General features: G+C 33.9%; 1 pseudogene; it reads right to left on the reverse strand.

Annotated features, from left to right (window-relative positions):
- Positions 1-20,110: 20,110 nt before the first annotated feature.
- LOC143686749 (E3 ubiquitin-protein ligase ZNRF2 pseudogene) lies at positions 20,111-20,610 on the reverse strand (annotated as a pseudogene).
- Positions 20,611-21,749: the final 1,139 nt, after the last annotated feature.

Raw genomic sequence — 21,749 nt, forward strand, 5'->3', positions numbered from 1 at the left:
TTTACTTTTATGTAAAGTCCTTTGAGATGCAAAAGATTTCAATTTTGATGAGTCCCATTTACCTATTTTTTCTTTTGTTTCTTATACCTAAGGTGTAAAGTCTAAGGAGCCATTGCCTAATACGAGGTCCAGATGAAGCTTCCCTACATTTTCTTCTAGGCGTTTGATAATTCTGGATCTTCTGTTTAGGTCTTTGATCCTTTTTGAGCAGATTTTTGTATATAATGCAAGATCAGGATCTGCCTTATTTCTTTTGCAAATGGAGAGCCAGTTTCCCAGGCATTATTTGTTGAAGAGACAATTCTTTCCCAATAGTGTGAGCTTTTTCACTGTGTCAAAAATCAGTTGTCCCTAAACATGGGGTTAATTTCTGAGTTCTCAGGTCCATGCCACTTTTCTGTATGTCTGTCCTTTTGCCAGCACCATGCTGTTTTGATTACTGTGGCTTTGTAATAAGTTTTATTGTTAGGAAGTGTGAGTCCCCCAACTTCATTCTTCTTTTTCAAGATGTTTTTGTCTATTTGGGGCCCTTACCCTTCCATATAAATTTAATGATTCGCTCTTCCAATTCTGCAAAGAAGGCTGTTGGAATTTTGATTTGGTTTGCTTTCAATCTGTAAATAGCTTTAAGGAGAATTATCATCTTAACAATAGTCTTCTAATCCATACATATGGTATGTCCTTCCCTTTATTTAGGTCTTTTTGAGTTCTTGTAGGAATGTTTTGTGGTTTCCTGAAACAATCTGTTTACATCTTTGGTTAAATTTATTTCCAGATATTTGATTCTTCAGTTGCTATTGTAAATTGAAAAAAAAAAATTTCTTCTTCTGATTGTTAATTGGTGGTGAATAGTAACACTGCTGATTTGGGGATGTTGATCTTTTACCCCACCATTTACTGAGTTCATTTTTTAGCTCTAGTAGTTTTGCTGTTATTTTTTTTTTTCAGGATTTTATGTCCATAGGATCAATCATACTCAAATAGGGAAAGTTTTACTTCTTCCTATCCAATTTGAACGTTTGTTGCTTCTTTTTCTTGCTTACTTGCTCTGGCAAGAACTTCCAATACAATGTGGAATAACAGTGATGGTAGTGGGCATCCTTGTCTTGTTCCAGATCTTGAAGTTTTGGAAAGCTTTCAGTCTTTCGCCATTAAATAGGGCATTAGCTGTGGGCTTTTCATAAATGCTCCTTCTGTTGAGGAAGTTTCCTTCTCTTCCTAGTTATCTAAGTGTTATAATCAAGAACAGATGCTGGGTTTGGTCAAATGTCTTTTCTGCATCAATTGAGATGATAATATGTTTTTTGCTTCATTATGTCAATGTGGTATATTACAATTGATTTTCTTATACTGAACTATCTGTGCATACCTGGGATATCGTACCTGATCATGGTGTATAATTCTCTTTCAGTTATGATTTCTGTATTTTGCCTTCATTCTTGAAGGATTATTTTCAGGGATATAAAATTCTAGGTTGGTAGGGTGTTTTTTGTTTGTGTTTATTTTGGTTTTTATCAAATTAAATATGTCATCCATTATCTTTTGTTTTCTATATTCACCTTGAAAAGTCAGCTATCAGTTCTTTTATTGCTTCTTGAAGAATCTTGTTTCTCTGGCTGCTTTCAGATCTTTCCCTTTTGTCTTTGTTTTCATCACTTTCAATGATATGCTCTTTTTTGTATTTCCCTGGCTTGCATTGATGTGCTTCCTACATCTGTGGTTTGATGTCTTTACAATTTTTGACCATTATATGCTATTATATATTTCAATATATCTTCTATTTGTTAGTCTCTTTTTTTTTCTGGGACTTCAATTATATATGGGTTAGTCCTTTCCCTGTATTTCTCATATCCCTTATGTGTGTGTTTGTGTATCCCATGTATTTTCCACTCTCTTTCATTCAGCTGGGATGTTTTCTAATGAGATGTCCTCATTCACTAATCCTTTCTTCTCTTTTAGGGAGTTCTTTATTTGTAGTTCAACAATTACAGTTAGATAATGTTTCTAACATTCTGGTTCTCTGATGAAATTATTCAACTTTTTATGTTTCATTTATCTATGTATTTCCTCTTTCTTAGCTTTTCCCTCTTGGTCTTATTCCTATAATGCTTGGCAATTTTGAATTGAAAAGATAATGCAAATGTGTAGAGGCTCTGAGTGCTCTTTTCTTTCCAATCTGGTATGGTTTTCTTCTGACAGTCATGGAGCCATATCTATGACCCAGTTAAGGCATGCCTATCCCAGTCATCCTTACAGAGCTCGCATTTGAAAATCTAAAGGGTTTACCATATCTCTCATATTTAGGAGGATCTGATCTCCACCCTTCATTTCTCTAGAATTATAAAACTCGTAACATTTATGCCTAGAATTTTTATTTCATACCACCCCCCTTATCTTTATTTCTTCAGTGGTACCCTATCATATATACCACTTAGGATTCAGCAAAGGCACAGAGAAAAATGTACATGTGAGATGATGGGCTAGCTTTTCTGGATTTCTCATTTCTCTAGGACTTTTGAGTCTTATGCTATTGTTCACTGTAGCCCAGCTTATTGTCTTCCCAGCTCAATGGGACATTGGCAAGCTCTAGGTCATTAACTCTGATTTGGAGTCCAACTCTATGCTTTTAATTAGAGAATGCCTTCAGGGGGAAAATCAGCCTTGATATAGTGTTTTCCTGGGTGTACTTCTTTGTTTTCATGCTTTAGGCCAGCCTCTCAATTTTTGGCTCCTACGTTATAGGTATTAACTATGAGTTTTATATGGATAATCTTAGCCTGGTTTTCATACCACCATGCATTGGTCCTACCCTATTTTTAAACTGCATTTCTCTTCATTCTCTGCTTTTCTTGCAAAATAAACAGATAGATTTTATTATGCAGTAAGTTTACTTGCTTTCTCTTGTAATGAAGCTTTTGTCCATATAATATTTTCCTTCCATTATGTCACTTACTCTCTTAAAATGCTTCATGACATGAATAGAAACAAGAGGCTCCATTTTAAAGATGAGTAAACTAGGCTCAAGCTATAATCTGGGTGACTGTGCCAAGTTGCAGAGCTAATGAGTGATAAAGATAGGATGTGAATCCAACCTCTTCACTCCAGTCCTAAAGCTCTGCATGACAACTGCCTCCTCTCAGTATATATAAATCATCTTCTTTCTTTAAGGTCTAAATGAAAACTTTTCTCTCTTATGAAGCCTTTTGTATAACTCTTGACTGGGGTCATAAAATTGAATTTGTATCCATGTTTTAAAACTTTCTTACTGGGAGGTCTTGGACTTGCCATTTTGTGAAATGCAGTTTCTCACCTGTAATATAGGGTAAGTAAAGAGAAAAATATAAAGTACAATGCAACAACACAGTCTTTCTATTAGATGGACACATTACCATCACACAGAAAGATACAGCTGAAAAATGGTAATAAAATCTCTGTTCTAATTTGTTGTTTAAAATGTTAATTAAAAAACAATCAAAATTCAAAATAACAAAAACAAAAAAAATGTTAATAACCTATGTTCAAGTTGCCATGTTCCAAGTCATAGAGAATGGAGATTCAAAACAAACAAACAAAACCAAAAATGTATGGGGAGGGAAGAAAGAAAGGGAACATGATGTGGAAGCTGGTAATAAAGAATTTGTGTAAAGTTTTGAAAGAGAAATTTCTGTTTGTACTTTCCTTCCCATGGTTACAAACTTGCGTGACTCGATGTTGATAACAATAAATTTTAACATTTTGTCAGTGCATCTAAGATCTTCTGTTATTTGATCATAATTTGCTTTTCTTTCATTCTTTACTAACTCAAACAATATACCTGCCCTCCAAAAGTAACACTGCTCTCTTAACAACCATAATTACTCTCTTCTTTGCCTTTGTTTGTGCAATTCCCACCCTTGGAATACAAGTTCTTAATCTCATCCCATCAAAATCTAATCACATGTTTCAAAGTTTTATCCACTTTTAAATCCTAACCCTTTCTTTTGAGCAGAATTAATCTTAGTCTGCATTTGCTGAGACAATGGCTGCCTTTTGTCTTTATTGGAGCATATCTCTGCTCAGAATCAGATATAATAAAGAGAAACCAATTTGAGCTAGTGAAGTCAAGTCTGAGGACTTCATTGCAAAAGTAATAGGTACCTCAGTGAATGCAGTGAGATCTTTGAAAAGGGCTAGCTTTAGGAAATTACAAGTTAGGGACCATCTTTCATGTCCGATTTCGTGTCTGCTTTGTCTACCACACAGTTAACGTGAAAGAAGACAGCAGTACTTTAGCCCAAGATTTGTATCTCTGTTCCAGAAATGAGCTCAAACTTAGATCTAATTTCAAATTCCCAGGGAAGGCTTTCACTTGGCCCAGTAGAGTCAACTCTGGTCAGCTGTAGTCATGGATTTGGGTCATGATGTAAGCATGAGTTTGTTATGGACTGAGAGGGACACTGTTATTGCTGTCTCAAGGTCTGACCAAAAGGTTTCTAGTGGATTTCCCCAAAGGAAAATATGTTTCTTTTCCTTTCTCGAGAGAGTACCCCTTGTTGATATTGTTTCCAATGCTGTCATCTTCTGTTTAGAATAAGATTCTTCCAGTTTCAGAAAAGCCAACACTGATGGGCAGGAAGCTGCGAGAGGTTAACTGTAAAATAATAAGTAAATTAAGTGGTTTCATGCTCATCATTGCTGCCATTATTTTGATAACTCTGTCAGTGTTATCATCATCCTTATAGGCAAAATTGTTTGTCTTGGCTGGTTTCCAGCACATAACCATCTGCTACAGAAAACTGAGAATAATGTATTAAATGCATTTGCCCTATGTCTATTGACCACTGTAAGTTAATAAGAAGTTACTTTAAAATATTTGAACATGTAGATATTTTTCAAAGGCATATATCAAATATACCAAGTTTGTTTAATTTTGAAGATGCCTTGAAAATATGTAACGTACTATTGAGAAACGTATTTTTTATTCTAAAAGTTGCCTTGAAATAAAGCATGACTAATATTCTCTCTCTCAATTTTGGATCATTATTTCAAAGTGTGAAACTCCAGGAGGGAGTTGAAGTTGGGGACACCTCAGTCCTAAGTCCAGAGCTAGTATTCATTTTATCAGTCTGACCTAAATTATGAACAGGCTGCTTAAGCAGGTATTGAATTATTAAACAGCAGTCATTTTTTTTTTTTTTTAGATATATAGGAGCTGAGGTTGGAAGAACTCTCCTAAAATATGCAAGTAATTGCAGGATTGTCCTAGAAAATGTTGTGTTTCTACCAGATCACATATAGGAATGTGAAATATATAGATTAATTGTGACGTATTTCATGGTTTGTTTGTAACTTTAAGTTAGAAGTATAGTGAACTTCAAATTTCAGAATGCGAGCCTATCATAGAGTTTATGTTTATGACTGAGCAAGCATCTGTGTTAAGAATAGTCAACTAAAAATGTCTAAGAATGCATCTTCATATCAGCTTTACCATGAAGAGAAGGAAATTCAGTTATTAATGCTACTACTTTTTTTAATGGTAGCTATGATTTATAAAATCTATACCATATTTCTTGCTGTATGTAAGTTCTTTAAAGATATTCCTAACACTTATGTATACTTGCAAGAGGTTCTATTAATCTATGTTAAATAAAGGAAAGCAGAGGCTTGGGAAGGCTTAATTAATTGGCCTGTGTCATCCAGTAAGTGTCAGGTAAGGGTGAATCTTAAACTACATCCATGTATTCCTACTGCCTGTGCTTTTCCAAGTACCAACTTCAGAATCGCACTATCAAATTACCTTTTGTGGTCTACTCTTTGGGGACCAGGGGCCTACGTAGACTTCCCTTGCCTTTTCACGCGCAGTGAATGCAAACATGTTGGCTCACCGCCCCCGCCCCCTTCGCACGGGCTCCCCTTCCACTGGCAGAATTGGATTGAGTGTCAGCGATGCTCTGTTTGATATGTTATGTCTATCTACAGGTGCTGGAAAAGAGCTAGAAATTTGGGGACATTTATCCATACTAATTACAAAGCACCTGATTGTGGTTCAGCTGATTATCTCTTCCAATTCAACTGCCAGGATATGCGTTTTTTCCTATTGTGCTCTGAATAGGATTGAGAGCTAAGCACAGAGTTCCAAATGAATTGCCTATCACAGCTTAAGCATAACTGGAGTATTTAACATTCATGCACTTTCAGAACAGTTTGGGGTTAATTATAATGATATAAAATTTCCTGGAGTCTTATGAATAAGAAGCTAATTGAAACTTCATCTAATTCTTATTTTGTATTTTTCATAGATTTTTGTCCTTTAACTATGAGTCCTTATCACAAATGTACTTACATGTACATTATTCTTATGTTATCATGGTTTTCTAAGTCCTTTATGTGGTTTCATAGAGTCATTATTATAAGAGCATTTATATGGAGATTTAGTTAAACAAATTTTTCAACAGATGTCCATTGAACGTATAATTTGTACCGGGCTCACAGTTCAGACTGTGGGATACAGACACTTGCCAGATCCACTAATGATGATATCACATTTCTACCTTCATCTTTGCTTCTTTCCCACCAACCTGTGCAGTTATTTCCCTCCTCCATTTTGCACCTCATCCTTCCATGGATGCTTTCACCTGTCCTCTCCACATACATTTTTCCTCTTCTTTTCTCCTACCTTTTCAATCGCTTATTGCTCTGGAATTTCTCCATGCACAAGCTACAAATTGCATTCAAACCTCCGACGTCCACAACCCTGCAAATCCGGAGGAATTTTTGCCCCTTTGGTTCATTGCTGGATGCACATATCTGCTCAATAATTACTTCCTGAGCTTAATGAATGACTAATATAATATAAATGCAATTTGATATTTGAACTAGAGGAAAATATTTTACAAACTTATGAATATTTTAATTTGTAATGCACATGTTTATTTGATAGTTGAAAATGCTGTTACTTAAACACACTGTTTCTACAAAGTTTCTCAAAGCAGTTTAATTACTTGGCCTCTCTGAGGGTATGGGTCATATCTAATTTGCTTTGTATTCCTATTTTTTTCACGCAGAAAAGGCATCCCATAAATATTTCTCAAATGAATTGTTTCTTAATTATAGCACACTTTTATATATTCTCCTTGATGTGACATTTAAAGCCCCAAAGATGAAATATGAATCTTTTTTTTCTCCCAGGTACTCTTTTGACTGAATTTCTATATAAATCATATAATTATACTTTTACTCCATTTAATTGAAACTAAATGTTCTTAAGGCTAAGCGATTGCAGGCATTCAATGGTCTACCTCATTCACATGGATGTATGTTTTTTGTGCCTTTGAGTCTTCTTAGGGTCTCAGGGTAGCAGGCCTAGCCAGCACCGACAGAACTACCATTCTCTCATGCAGGGGGTTTATGCCTGCTATTTCAGTCCTACTTATACCAAGGCTGTAGGAAGTAGAAAACCACAGCACTCACTACCTTGCTCCACCTTCAGAGGACTGTTTTTCTGATGTCCGTGTGGGCAGTTGAGCTCTCTAGTGCACACATTTACTTACATGGTGTTTACTGGCTCTTACTCAGAACTACTGGGATGCTCTTACCCTGGTTCTTTCGCAGCTGTCTTTTCATGTTCTGCATGTGTTTCTATTCATTTTGCAATCCTCCTTTTTATATGTTGAGTCCAGGAAAGATTATCACAGAGCAGACATTATTCTAGGTACCCATTCATCATATTCACGCTGTAAAGTGGGTATTTGTGTCCCCATTGTTAGAGATAAGGAAATAGGGTGATGAAAGCTTAAATTATTAGAAAGAACTAGAGCAGATATTTACATGTAATGAATATGGATTTTTCTATGGTATACTATAACGTTGGTATAGTTATTATGCCACGACAATAACAGCTATGTTGGTTGAAAAATGATTCACATTATCAAAAAAAACTCTTAATTTTAAGGTTAAATATTATTGAATCCTAGAAAAAGCAACTTTATAGAAACCTAGGGAATTATAAGCCCTTAAGAAAAAAAAAATGAATAAATGTAAATTGTATAACATTTTATCCCATATACATAAATACTGTAGAATCTATTATATGCAGATTTTATTCACATCTAGTAAATAAAAATTTGAAATTAAGGAACAATAAGGTTTCATTTTATGCCTCCTAATTTTTAAATGAAATAATAATACCTAGTTATGTCAGGTTTTAGGAAAGCTGAAAACTAGTAGATTTTGTATACGTTACCATTTGACAAATAAATCTATTAAGATATGACCTGGCTGTTCTACTCTTGGCTATGTACCTTCAGAAAATAATAAAAAGAATATTAAATCAATACTCAGTAAATTGTCCAGTGTTACACTGTTATAGAGGAAAAGAATACTAATGTGTAAGATGGAGATAGTGGGGTTATGGTTCACAGATGCTATGTACTAATAAGCAGCCATTCAAATGAAACATGAAAATGTACTGGGTTGTGTTCCCCAGGAAGGCAACTCTGAGATGGAGAATAATGCATGAAAGGCATATTAGTGAGTGCTCTTGGGATCTAAAGATGAAGAAGGAAAGGTAGCACAATTGGGTGGGCCAAGAAGATGAGCTCTTATGCAGTTTCAGTGGAGACCCCAAAACCAACACTTTAGGGCTAGGGAAGACTCTTTATAGATATCTTTTAAATCAGTTTTAGGTTTACAGAAAAATCGGACAGAATGTACAGAGCTCCTATATACTTCTCTTCTCCCACAGAGAGTTTCTTCTATTATTAATATCTTGTATTCGTATGGCTCATTTACTACAGCTGATAAACCAGTATGACATTACTGTTTACTAAAATCCATGGTTCATATTAGAGATCACATTTTGTGTTATACAGTTCTACGAATTTTGACAAATGCAAAATGTCATGTATCTGTGTTAACAGTACCATATGGAATAGTTTCACTGGCCTAAAGATGCCCAGCTCTGAAGTTTTGCATTTTCCATAATGCTATATGGGTGGAATCACAGCCTTTTCACACTGGCTTCTTTCAGTTGTCAATATGCATTTAAAGTTCCTGTATGTCTTTTCATGGCTTAATATTTCATTTCTATTTATCACTGACAAATACTCCATCTTATGGATATACCACAGTTTCTTTATCCATTCACTAAAGGATGTGTAGGTTATTTCTAGTTTTTTGCAATTATGAAAAAAATCTACCATAAACATTTGTGTGCAGGTGTTTGTGAGACATGATCTTTCAACTCACTTGGGTATATACCTAGGAGAATAATTGCTAGATCTGATGGTAAATTTCTGTTTACTTTTGTAAGAAATTGCCAAACTGCCTTCCAAAGTGGCCCCGCTTTTTTGCATTCCCAGCGCAATAAATGAGAGTTCCTGTTTCTCCACATCCTGGCCAGCATTTGGACTTGTCAGTGCTTTGGGTTTTTGTTGTGTTAACAGATGTGCAGTGGCATCTCCTTGTTATTTTCATTTGAAACTCCTAATGACTTGATGTTTCATGCATATGCTTCTTTACCATCTATTTATCTTCTTTGCCAAGGTGTCTGTTAAGATCTTTGGCCCTTTTATTATTGCATTGTTTTGTTTTCTTGTTGTCGATTTTTAAGGGTTTCTTGTACATAAAGGATACAAGGTTTTTGACAGATAGCTGTTTTATAAATACTTTCTTCCTTTTTATTCTCTTAACAGTGTCTTTCACAGAGAACTTTCTACATTTAATGAAGTCCAACTTATCAATTTTTTCTTTTATGCATTGTGCTTTGGATTTTGTATGTTGTATTAAAGAAAGTTACTGCCAAACCCAAAGTCATCTATGTTTTCTCCTATGTTATCCTCTAGAACATGTACACTAAGATCTAGGATACATTTTGAGTTAATTTTTGTGAAGGATGTAAGGTCAGGGTATATATTATTTTGTTGTTGTTTTACATATGGATGTCCGGTTGTTCTAGCACCGTTTGTTTAAAAGCTGTACTTTCTCTTTTAAATTTAGTTGTTTCTTGGGGAAAATTCAACTTCCCCAAGTTGAATTCTTAATATTCTCACAAGCAGTGTGGACAACCAAAGCTATAGGCTGAGCCCCCAGTCTTGGGGTTTGTTCATATGAAACTTAACCCCACAAAGGATAGGTCAAGCCTACTTAAAATTAGGCCTAAGAGTCACCCCCAAGAGAACCTCTTTTGTTATTCAGATGTGGCCTCTCTCTCCTGCCAACAAAACAAGCAAACTCACTGCCCTCCCCCTCTCTACATGGGACATGACTCCCAGGGGTGTGGACCTTCCTGGCAACGTGGGACAGAAATCCTAGAATGAGCTGAGACTCAGCATCAAGGGATTGAGAAAACCTTCTCGACCAAAAGAGGGAAGAGGGAAATGAGACAAAGTGTCAATGGCTGAGAGATTCCAAACAGAGTCGAGAGGTTATCCTGGAGGTTATTCTTACACATTAAGTAGATATCACCTTGTTATCCAAGATGTAATGAAAAGGCTGGAGGGAACTACCTGAAAATGTAGAGCTGTGTTCCAGTAGCCATGTTTCTTGATGATAATTGTATAATGATATAGCTTTTACAATGTGACTGTGTGATTGTGAAAACCTTGTATCTGCTGCTCCTTTTATCTACCTTGTCAACAGATGAGTAGAACATATGGAATAAAAACAAATAATAGGGGGATCAAATGTTAAAATAAATTTAGTTTGAAATGCTAGTGATCAATGAAAGGGAGGGGTAAGGGGTATGATATGTATACATTTTTTTTCTGTTTTCATTTTATTTCTTTTTCTGAATAGATGCAAATGTTCCAAGAAATGATCATGATGATGAATATGCGACTATGTGATGACATTGTGAATTCCTGATTATACATGTAGAACGGAATGATCAAAATAGGATGTTTGCATTTGCTTGGTGTTTTTTGGTATTTAAAAAAATAAATAAATAAATTTAAAAAAATTAGTTGTTCTTTTGTCATATGCAGTTGACTATATTTATGTGGGTTCGTTTCTGAACGCTCTTTTCTGTTCCATTGATCTATGTGTTTATTCTTTCACCACTGTCAGATTGCCTGCTTACTGCAGCTTTGTAGTACGTCTTGCAGTTAGGAAATACTCATCTTCTGACACTGTCCTTCACCTGTAGCATTTTGATTATTCTGGATCTTTTGCCATTTATTCCACGTAAACTTTAAAATCAATTCGAACACGAAACTTGATGGAATTTTGACTGGGATTGCACTGAATCTACAAAAAGTTGGACAATATTGACAGTGTACTAATATTGCCTTCCTATGTCTCCATTTATTTAGATCTTTAGCCTCTATAAATGTTTTGTAGCCTTTCCTCATATACATCTTATAAATATTTTGTTAAATTTGTACTTATGTTCTGTTTATCTTGTGCTATGCTTTAAATTTTAAATTTCAGCTGCTTGTTGCTGGTATATGGGAAAGCAATTTACTTTCCCAACTTTCTGTCCTGCAATTTTGGTACAATCATTTATTAGTTCCAGGAGTTCCTTGTCAATTCTTTTTTTTTTTTTTTTTGTCAATGCATATAATCATATCATCTGCAATCAAAGACAGTTTTATTTATTGCTTCCAAATCTCTACACCTTTTCTTTCCTTTTCTTTTCTTATTGTATTAGGTGGGACTTCCAGATCAGGGTGGAATAGGGGTGGTGAAAGGGATATCTTTGTGCTGTTTCTGATTTTAAAGGGAAAGTAGGTGGCTCTTAACTATTAAGTTTGAGGTTTGCTATAGAATTTTGTAGGTGTTCTTCATCAAATTGAGGAGGTTTCCTCTATTGCTGAGAAGATTTTTAATTAGGAATGGGTTCTGGATTTTGTCAAATAATTTTTCTGCATCTATTGATATGACCATATGATTTTTCTTCTTTAACATGTTGATTTGTGGATTATGAATTGAATTTTGAACGTTGAACCAGCCTTACATATCTAAAATAAATTCCATGTATCCATGGCTTATTATTTTTATTATTATTATTATTATTATTATTATTATTATTATTGTTATTCATTTTATTTTTTTACATGGGCAGGCACCCAGAATCAAACACGGGTCTCTGGCATGGCAGGTGAGAATTCTGCCCTGAGCCACCATCACACTGCTTTATAATTATTTTTATACGTTGTTGTTTAGATTTGCTAATATTTTCTTGAGGATTTTTGCATCATGTTCATGGAAGTTGTTGAAATATACTTTTCCTTTCTCCTATTGTATTGTCTGGTTTTAGGGTGATGCTGGTTTCATGGAATGAGCTGGAAAGTGCTATCTCTGCTTCTATTTTCTGGCAAGACTGTAGAGAATTGATATAATTTCTTCTGTAAATATTTGGTAGAGTACACTAGTGAAGCCATCGGGGACTGTTTATTTCTGTTTTGAAAGGTTATTAGTTATTCATTCAATTTCTTTAAAAAATATTTTCTCCTTTAGATTATTTATTTCTCCTTGGTGAGTTGTGTTACATGTGTCTATTAAGGAATATGTGTCTTTCATTTAAGTTATATCGGTGGTCATTGAGTGGCTCATAGTATTCTTTTATTTTCCTTTTTATGTCCATGAAATCAGTAGTGATGGCCATTTCTAAAATTAATAATTTGTGTCTTCTCTCTCTTTTTTTTTTTTTTTTGGTTAGCCAGAGGTTTATCAATTCAAAATATGTATGTATGTATATATTTTTTTGGCATGGGGCAGGCTCTGGGTATCAAATCCGGGTCTCTGGCATGGCAGATGAGAACTCTGCCAATAAACCACCATTGCACTACCCAGGTTTATCAATTTTATTGCAGTTTTTGGTTTTGTTGATTTTCTCTATTGTCCTTTGATTTTCTATTTCATTGATCTTTGCTCTAATTTTTCTTTCTTTTATTATGCTTATACCATATTCAATTTGTTCTTCTTCTTCCAGTTTCTTCAGGTAGAAACTTAGATTATTTACTGTAGATCTTTTTTCTCTTCTAATATATACATTCAGTGCTGTATATTTCCCTCTCAACATTGCTTTTGCTGCTTCTTGCAAATTTTAGTAAGTTGTATTTTTCAATTTCATTTAAATAAAAAATATTTTCATCTTTCTTGAGTTTTTTTTTGTTATTTAGAGGTATATTATTTTATCTCCAGATATTTTGAGATTTTAAAAATTTCTCTGAATTGTTGATTTCCAGTTTAATTCCACTTGGTCTGAGAAAATACTGTCTATGATTTCTATTCTTTTAAATGTATTAATGTATATTTTATAGCTCTGGATGTTGTCTAGTTTCATAAATGTTCATGTGCACCTGCAGTGATATCTGTATTTTCATTCCTTATATTGTAAAACCGAACTTCTTCTCGTTTTTTCTTGATCAGTCTTCTTTGATATTTCTATAATTTATTACTTTTGCCAAATAATCAACTTTTTGCTGTGTTGAAATTTTTTTCCAAGATATGATTTTCTGTTTCACAAACTTCTCTTCTTATCTTTATTATTACTTTCTTCAACCTTATTATTGATTTGCATTATTTTAATTTCTTGATGTGGAGATATTAAATTTTTAGAGTAAATATATTTAGTACTAAGAATTTTTCACTAAGCATTGCTTTAGCTGAATTCAACAAGTTTTCATATTTTGTGCTTTTACTGAAATTTAATTGAAAATATTCTCTAATTTCTGTTGTGATTTATTGTTTGATTTATAGGCTGTTTAGACCTGTGCAGTTTATTATTCAAGAAGTTGGTATTTTTTTTACCATTTTCTTTTTATTATTAATCTCTAATTTAATTCTGCTTTAGTAAGAGAACTAAATGAGACTTGATGAATTCAGTCCTTTGATATTTAGTGAGGTTTTCTTTATAGTCCATCTTATGGATGTCTCGGTAATATTTAATACAAATACTGAATCTGTTGTTCAATCCTGTGTTCTATATATGTAAATGTAACCAAGTCTCTTCATTCTGCCCTCATTCTTAGGGTAGATCATTTCTTAGATGTATTACTAAGAATTTTTACATCATTGAAGATTGATTTTAACATTCACTGATTTTCTCAAGTATGTTGGAACTAGTCAATTTCTCTCACATTGATTATGTATTTCCCTTTCTTTTAACTCAATCATTTTTTGCTTTATTCATTTTGAAAATAGATAGATAAAGAGTTATATCTCTTTTCTTCTTAAATGTGTTTCTTGTACCTGTTCCATCATTTTTCTTTAAAACTTTTAATATCTTCTCAGTTAATGTCTATATTAAATGCATATATATATTTATATTTATATTTATATTTAGGTTTGATATTTTCAAACCACAGTATAGTTTGGGTTTTCAAAGAGGATGATGCTCTGAGACGAAGGTTTTGATGCACTTATTTAATTTCTGAGATGATTCGATCAACCACTTCTAGGGAATAGGGTAGAAAAGATAGGGAAAGAAAAGAAGTCATTGTTGGTAACATGAACTTAATCTGATGAAGTTACCTGGCAGACAGTGTAGACATCATGCTTCAAGATAATTATCACACTTCAGGGGATAAAGGGCTGGGTCATTTATTTACTAACTCAGGTGAGGCATTTGTTGAGGACTACTTATGGGAGGCATAAAGGTAGAGCAGCCTGCTATAGCTAAATAATGTCATCAAGCAAAGGGAAGCAGGAATATAAGATTAGATATCGGGATATATTCATAGAAATAGTAAGGGCTGATAGAAAGGGCAGATCATTACCATCACTGGCTACATACAGTCTGACAACTTTGTCTTTTAATTGGATTATTTAGACCTCTTATATTTAGTGTGATTATTGGCATAATCAGTTAAAATCTATGATCCTTACTGGTTTTTTAGTAAGAGAGTGTTCATTTTACATAATCTATAATTAAGGTAATATTTAACTAAGTTAATATGACTTTTACAATTTAATGCAGAATAAATTATTAATGACAATTCATTTTGTCATCTTCAGGTTAATGGATAACCTCAAATTGTGTTAATATTTAGCTTTCTGAACAAAAGAAATCCTAAATGATAGTCACACTCTAGATTGTTGAATTTATTTATAACTTGGTAAATAGCACTACCAAAGGAATACTTTCTATGTAAGAGTTAACAGGAAAATACTGATTAAGAGAGAAAAAAGTGGGAAATTGAAGGGGAGGGCATTTTTTTAAGGAATTAGGAGAATTGTAATGGCAAACAGAATAAAGAATATTTCATAAAACTGAAGAAAATGGACATTTATTGCTCAGGACAAGGAGAAATTTTAGGATCAGAATTAAGTATAGAAAGAGTACTTTGTTAGAGGTTTTATAAAGTATAATAATGTGATTTTTGAAAGATTGGAAATATAATCTACTAAAGTCAGTGAACATAAGAGATGTTTTATCTTCTAGTAAAACACTGGGATATATGGTGAAATCTTCTCTTGTGTATTTAAATCGTATAAGTATAATAAAGACAAGAGATAAATACATTTAAGGTACAACCAAATTGGAAAAGAGAGTTTTGTTAAGAGTAATCTTCTCGGATTCCAACTTGCCACAATTTGGGGGCTGCCATATCATTTCAGATATTATAATGAGAAAAGTATAATAATGTTATTTGACAGAAAATGGAGAAGTTTGGGAAGGGTGTATGGAATAGGAAAACCATGAACATGTTCTCACTAACATATAGTTTTGAGCCCATGAAAGAGAATTTTCCAAGTAAAGGAGATGTGTTTTCTTCTTTTCTCTTGCAGTCCTAGTCTATGTAAATAAAGTATTTGTTTGTGAATCCACGCTGCTTACCTGTCTCACCTGTCTTCATCACTCATTGGAAGAAAATTGAACTGGAAGAGGAGAGCCATAATAATAATTGCAGTAAAACGTGATAGCTAATATTTAGGGACCCCTTCCAACGTGGAAGGCACTGCTTTATAATATGCTTTAATTAATTTTCTCCTCAAGATAACCCACTAAGTTAAGCTTATTATTATCAAAACTTTTACAGAGGAATAAATTGAAGCATAGCAGCTAAAACTAGCCCAAGGACAGCTAGTTAATAACAAGTATCAGATATCCCATCTGCTTGGAAAGCTGTTTGGTAAGAACACCACAAATTTGAGCTAAGTTTGAATATTAATGTTCCAGAAGATCTTCTGTCCTCACCTGAAGTATTACGCAGTCACCTACTACCTATCACCATTTTTAGTTCTTCGCATAGTGCATCCCACAGCAAGATTTTTTACTTGCTTATTAATATTTATTTATTTTTGTTTGTTAATATTCTGTCATCCCTTTGTTCATTGCCTAAAGAAAGGGGGGCATTGCATTATTTATTTCCTGCTATCTCCACAATTCCTATAACCATGTTTGGCTCATAATTGGTTCTCAATAGACTCTCAACAAACATACACTAAATCAACGAATCAATCAATAAACGGTGAATTTGTGAAGTCCCTTGAGATACAATTGTGGAATCTTGCCATCATTATAATATTCCTTACTAACAACAGATGGCAAAGAAGACAGAATCCACCCACTGGATTTTAGAATAGGTAGAAAGGGTCAAGAAGAATTATTCTTTTCTGTGTTGCATATGAAAATGTGACTCCCCTCTATACTAGTATTCATACATTCTCACTGGAATCACAAGAAGGCAAAGCATAGATAAAAAATCATAAGAAGACTGGGAGTTTGGAACAAGATGTATTTTTGAATGAGATATTGTAATCTTTTCAGTACATTTAAAAAACAGAAATGGATCACCAAAGAGGCAGTGTAATATCACAGTTAGGAACACCAGGCTCTGGTCTCAGGTAGAGTTATCTTATCCATGATTTACTGAGTTTGCTTTCTTGGATCTTTTTTTATCTTTGCAAATTTATAGCAGATAGCATGTTTGCTTGCAAGATTTCCTTACTCGACGAAATGAGAGTATTTTCACGACCTAGAGCAGACACTCCAAGAAAGGTTGATGTTGAGATATGACTCAAAAAGAAAACTGTTAAGAGGAGTGATAAAGAAGATTAAGATACAAAGAAGTTTGAACATTTCTATTTCTATCACCCAAACAGCATTCCAAATGGGAACAAAAGTGAAAATAATGCTTTCTTGTCTTCCTATTACTCTACTAGAGGAAGGTGGAGCTTTGGAAAACTGCAAATGGTAAATAATATGTTCTGTCACGCTTGGGTAGGTATTGGGTACTTTAACATTTTCTCAAAATGTTTTTCCTCTAGCATTTCCTATTGATTTGTTCCTTGCACAAAATTCTGTCTATAGTTGAAAACAACTTTTATGCTGTTCCTTTTGCCATAAATACAACTTGTTTCTTATTTAGCCGCTGGTATGTCTTCCCTCTTGCTCAGATTTGGTCTTTTGTGACTTGGTCATATAGATTTTTATATGGCACCCTGTCTTTGGAAATTGAACACATATGTTTCAACATTACTATATACTGAAATAGTTTTACATATTCAAATATCATGAAAAATATATTTTATGACTTATTCAAAAGAGTCCGAGAATACAGGCTTGGCTTCATGAAGCATATGCAAAACTATAGTACAAAGGGACAGGCAATCATCTTGGGGACTTGGATTATCATCTGCTCCCTTTTATTGAGTGGCAGTTCCAAGTTTCAGGTGGCTTCAGGGTTTAAAAATTTAGCCCTATCATTTACCAATGAGGTTTGGGGATTTTCTTAGCCCTGTTGCTTCTTACGTCCTTATGTGTAATAGATGAACTATTAATGCAGTTAAATTTAGTGAATTATATACCATAAAGGAAGGCTCTGGCAGCTGCTCAATAATTAGTAATTATTGTCTATAAATAGATTTAACTAACACTATTCTAGACAAATAAATAAAGCAGCATTTGACACTGACAACACTGAACTTTCTTTAAAAATCACAGAAGCTTCTATTGTAACAGCTGATACACAGAACCCTGTGATAAACAGAGGCTAGTTTCTAAGATTTGTGATTATGTTACATAATAAAAAAGAAGTGAACTTAATCCAATGCATTTTATAAAGTAATGTTAATAAGTAAATCACATCAGAAAAGCAACTTCCAGAATTTAAGCAAGTAACTAACACAGTTGTAGTAAATCTCCTTTTAGAATGGAAGACAACAAAATATTTTTGTTGTACTTTGTATTTTGTTGTAGTGGTACAGCAGATATATCAGTAGTAGAAAACAAATGGATAATTCACATTATAAGAGGGTTTTTCTTTGGGGATGAAAGTTTACAAAATTGAAAACACTAAGTAAAATGGATTCATATTAAGATTTCATGATAACAGAAAAAATTAAAGGAAGAGTAATTTTTCTTGCGGGAGGAATATTTTCCATAACTGGTCAATAAAAGCACCTGTGAAACTGTACTGTCAGCTGTCACAGTGGAGATTTTGGATTCTTTTGTCAATTGTAGCATAACAAAGGCATTTCACAGCATAGCTTTAGGGAAAATGTTATCTGGTCTAGAATCACACAGAAAGTAATTAAAAACTCTTAACAGGTTATAATACACAAATTTTCTTGGGTAGCAGCAGTTGTTCCTATACTTGCCTTTTTAAAAAATATGAAACAGAAGCAATAAAGTGGTGGGGGAAGGGAGGAGAATTTGAGAATTAAAAGAGTTGCCGCATTAAATAAAAAGGTAAATATTTAAATATATAAGAGTAAAGAAAATTTTAAAGAAACAGCACTGTGCAAATTTCAATTTCACCAAGTAAAGTGCACTACCTAAATATTCACTGATAACATATCCCCTTATGCTGAAAACACGAAATCTATGTACCAATATTTCCAATATTGAAAAAACAAAAAACATATACTATTGTAACTCTGGAGTTCTCTTCTAGTTTTTTTTTCCTTTTATTAAACCATTCAGATGTATATTATAGGAATATTTATTCACAGAATTTTGCTTAATACACTTGTTTCTACACAGGACTGAATTTAGAAGTTCCTATAGAATGACATTTTTAATTATGGGTAATAACATTAATAAATTATAAATTAAAAATTCTTCATATCTGCTTAAAAATCATTTATCACATGCTAACTTCCAGATTATCTGGAAAAGTAAAGATGCAAATTGCTATAAATCTGGCATCCCAATTAAATTCTGATTTTTAAAAGTATATAAAATCTCCCTCAAATTATCCCAAGTTTCACTCCAGAAATTTTTATTTTACCCAAATGTGGGAAAAACTGCCTGAAAATGCAAAGCACAATAAAATAGTTTTATGAAAATGAACAAAAAATACCTGTTAAAACTAAGTTATGATAGCTGGCAGCATGTCAAATTAGTAATTCATGCATCTTTAAAAGTTGCGTAGCTGCAAGATGATTTACTGCTGATTAACTGTTGAGCAGTTTTCATTAAGAAGAAACAATGTATTTAATAAACTGCAATTCAGTAGCAAATCCTAGATTCAATTTATGAAAATATAATTTTGTAAGTTGATTTACTTTTTGGGCTGCATTCTGATAATATTAAACCTTTGAAAAATGTTAACATATTTTAGCTTTCCTATGTAGAAGCCTATTTTCCATTCTTGAGGGATAAATGGAAGAACTTGAGATCATGGTCTGCATTCAGAGAATGCTTTTTTGCTTGATTACACTTCTTAGTTTCATATTTAAGATTTTAATTTATAAGAAATAAAGTATGTGGTTTTCAATTTAAGAATTTTAAATTTCAATTTAAGAATAAACGTATGTAGAAATATTCTGCTGGGGAAAATAAGAGACCCCAAACTAAAAACAAAAACAAAAGCAAAACAAATCAAAGCACAACTAGGTGTGTATCTCTATGGAAATTAATACAAATAAATCAACCTTTATATCAAGTGAACTTTGGCTACAAATTGTTTATCAGTATTACCTTTGTAGATAACTATTAAGGAATGCGCAGCATGTTCATAATCCCTGTGTGTGCTGATACACACTGAATGCTGTGGTAATTGTCCTCTTCAGCAGGATTTTTTTCTTTTTCCTATGTGATTGTCTGTCCTTGTACTAACGAGTCTCACAGAACTCAGATTTCTGGCTGAGTAAGCCTGTATCTTTATTTTTATTTTTCCAGAGACAGATGTTCATATCCTCTAGGTTTTTCAAGGATCTTGAATATACAGGAATCTGATGTTTAATCTGAAGGGTGCTCAGGGCAAGATGTATTTACTTCAAACCATTCATCTATGCAGCCTTTATGATATATTCATAAACAAGGCAATCGTACTATAGTATCTCCTTGTTACAATTCTTCAAGGGATTGCACATTCCCCAGCATCTTTATGCGGTACACCCTCATTATAGGTTATTCTTGGTTTTGTTAAACACATGACAAGATGCAAGTCCATTTCATCTGTGGGTACAAATTTTGAGCATACAGGACACTTAAATTCTCCAAATATGCGTGGTGAGAGGTGAGCAGGTAAGGAGTAGAACAAGTAAGGACAGCTGCCTCTATCCTCAGGGCTGCCGTGGACTGAGTCCTGTGAGCCGCTGCTGCTGTTGGGGATACTAAAAGGAGGATGGTGCTGCATGGACCCTTGACACCACTGTCCCCATCTCCCTGCCGAGTGAGGCACTGCGCTTGGCAGCCAAGGTCGCTGAGGCGCAGCAGGAGGTGCTGGGCTCCCTCATTGGTTCTTATTCATCAGTCACATAACTACTACTTCGGAAGGTACTTGAGGGTGGGAGGTATTTTACATTCTCCACCTGGATTTGGGCCATGCCAAATATTTGTAAACAAGCAGTCCTATAAGGTGGTAAGTCCTGTCTTTGCTATAGAGTTGTGGGTGTTGGAGAAAGAGTGGAAACTGCTCTGAGATATTTGTATAGGAGCCACAAGGTTGGGAGGGCGAAGTCGGCAGAAAAGATTCTGTCATGGACAACAGGGAGCATAGAATGCTTTTCTTACTAAACCATGGATACTGCAGTCCCATCTGCTTAGGGTCAGGTGGCTTTAGCAGCAAGCAGAAATCACATTCTTCGTAGGCATGTTCAAGTGAGGCCAGTTATAAGCATACTTAAATTAGTTCAGAGATACTGATTAAATAAATCTGCTTTAGGACCTATACCTGAGTTACCTGTAGAAGTCATGAGTATTTTCTAATGTTTTTTCCCTCCACTTACTTGCTGGGAGAACATTAATGATTGATGATGGAATTGCTAACTCTGTGAACTCATATCTCTTAGTCAAAATTTACATTTTTAAATGGCGTATTTTCTAATGTCTTTAAAAATCTTTTTAAACTCTTCATCGCAATTTTCTCTTCTACACATGCACTTAATATTTTCTGTCTTAGAAATGACACTAATGTCAGGTCTGGCCTTTTGCTTTTAATAAAAATGACAATTTTAACATGTCTTTGTTGCCTAATTCCTTGTTAAAATTTTCTTCTTGTGGTAATAATGTGCTTAACTGCCTTACAACTCCGGAAGGCTAAATATTTCATGTAATTTTAGCAGCTTCAAAAATCATGATATGCCACATTATCTTCTATGGGTCAACCACTGAAACAAGAGCACTACATCTGTCATCTCACTTAATTCAGCAACCTTTAAATGTTACTATTATTATTCTCTTTTACAGATAGGGAACTAAATCCAAATGCAAATTGCCTGAGGTTTTGTAGCTAGTGAGTTGCAAAGCTGAGGTTCCTGTCAGCTTTCCTTTGAATGAACTCTTTATTCTTCACTTGGCACTTAAACACAACACTAAAAATATATATATATATTTTATCAGTTTATAATTTCCATATACTACCCTCTTGTTAACA

Source organism: Tamandua tetradactyla, chromosome 6 (genome assembly GCF_023851605.1).
Source record: "Tamandua tetradactyla isolate mTamTet1 chromosome 6, mTamTet1.pri, whole genome shotgun sequence".
Taxonomy (NCBI): domain Eukaryota; kingdom Metazoa; phylum Chordata; class Mammalia; order Pilosa; family Myrmecophagidae; genus Tamandua; species Tamandua tetradactyla.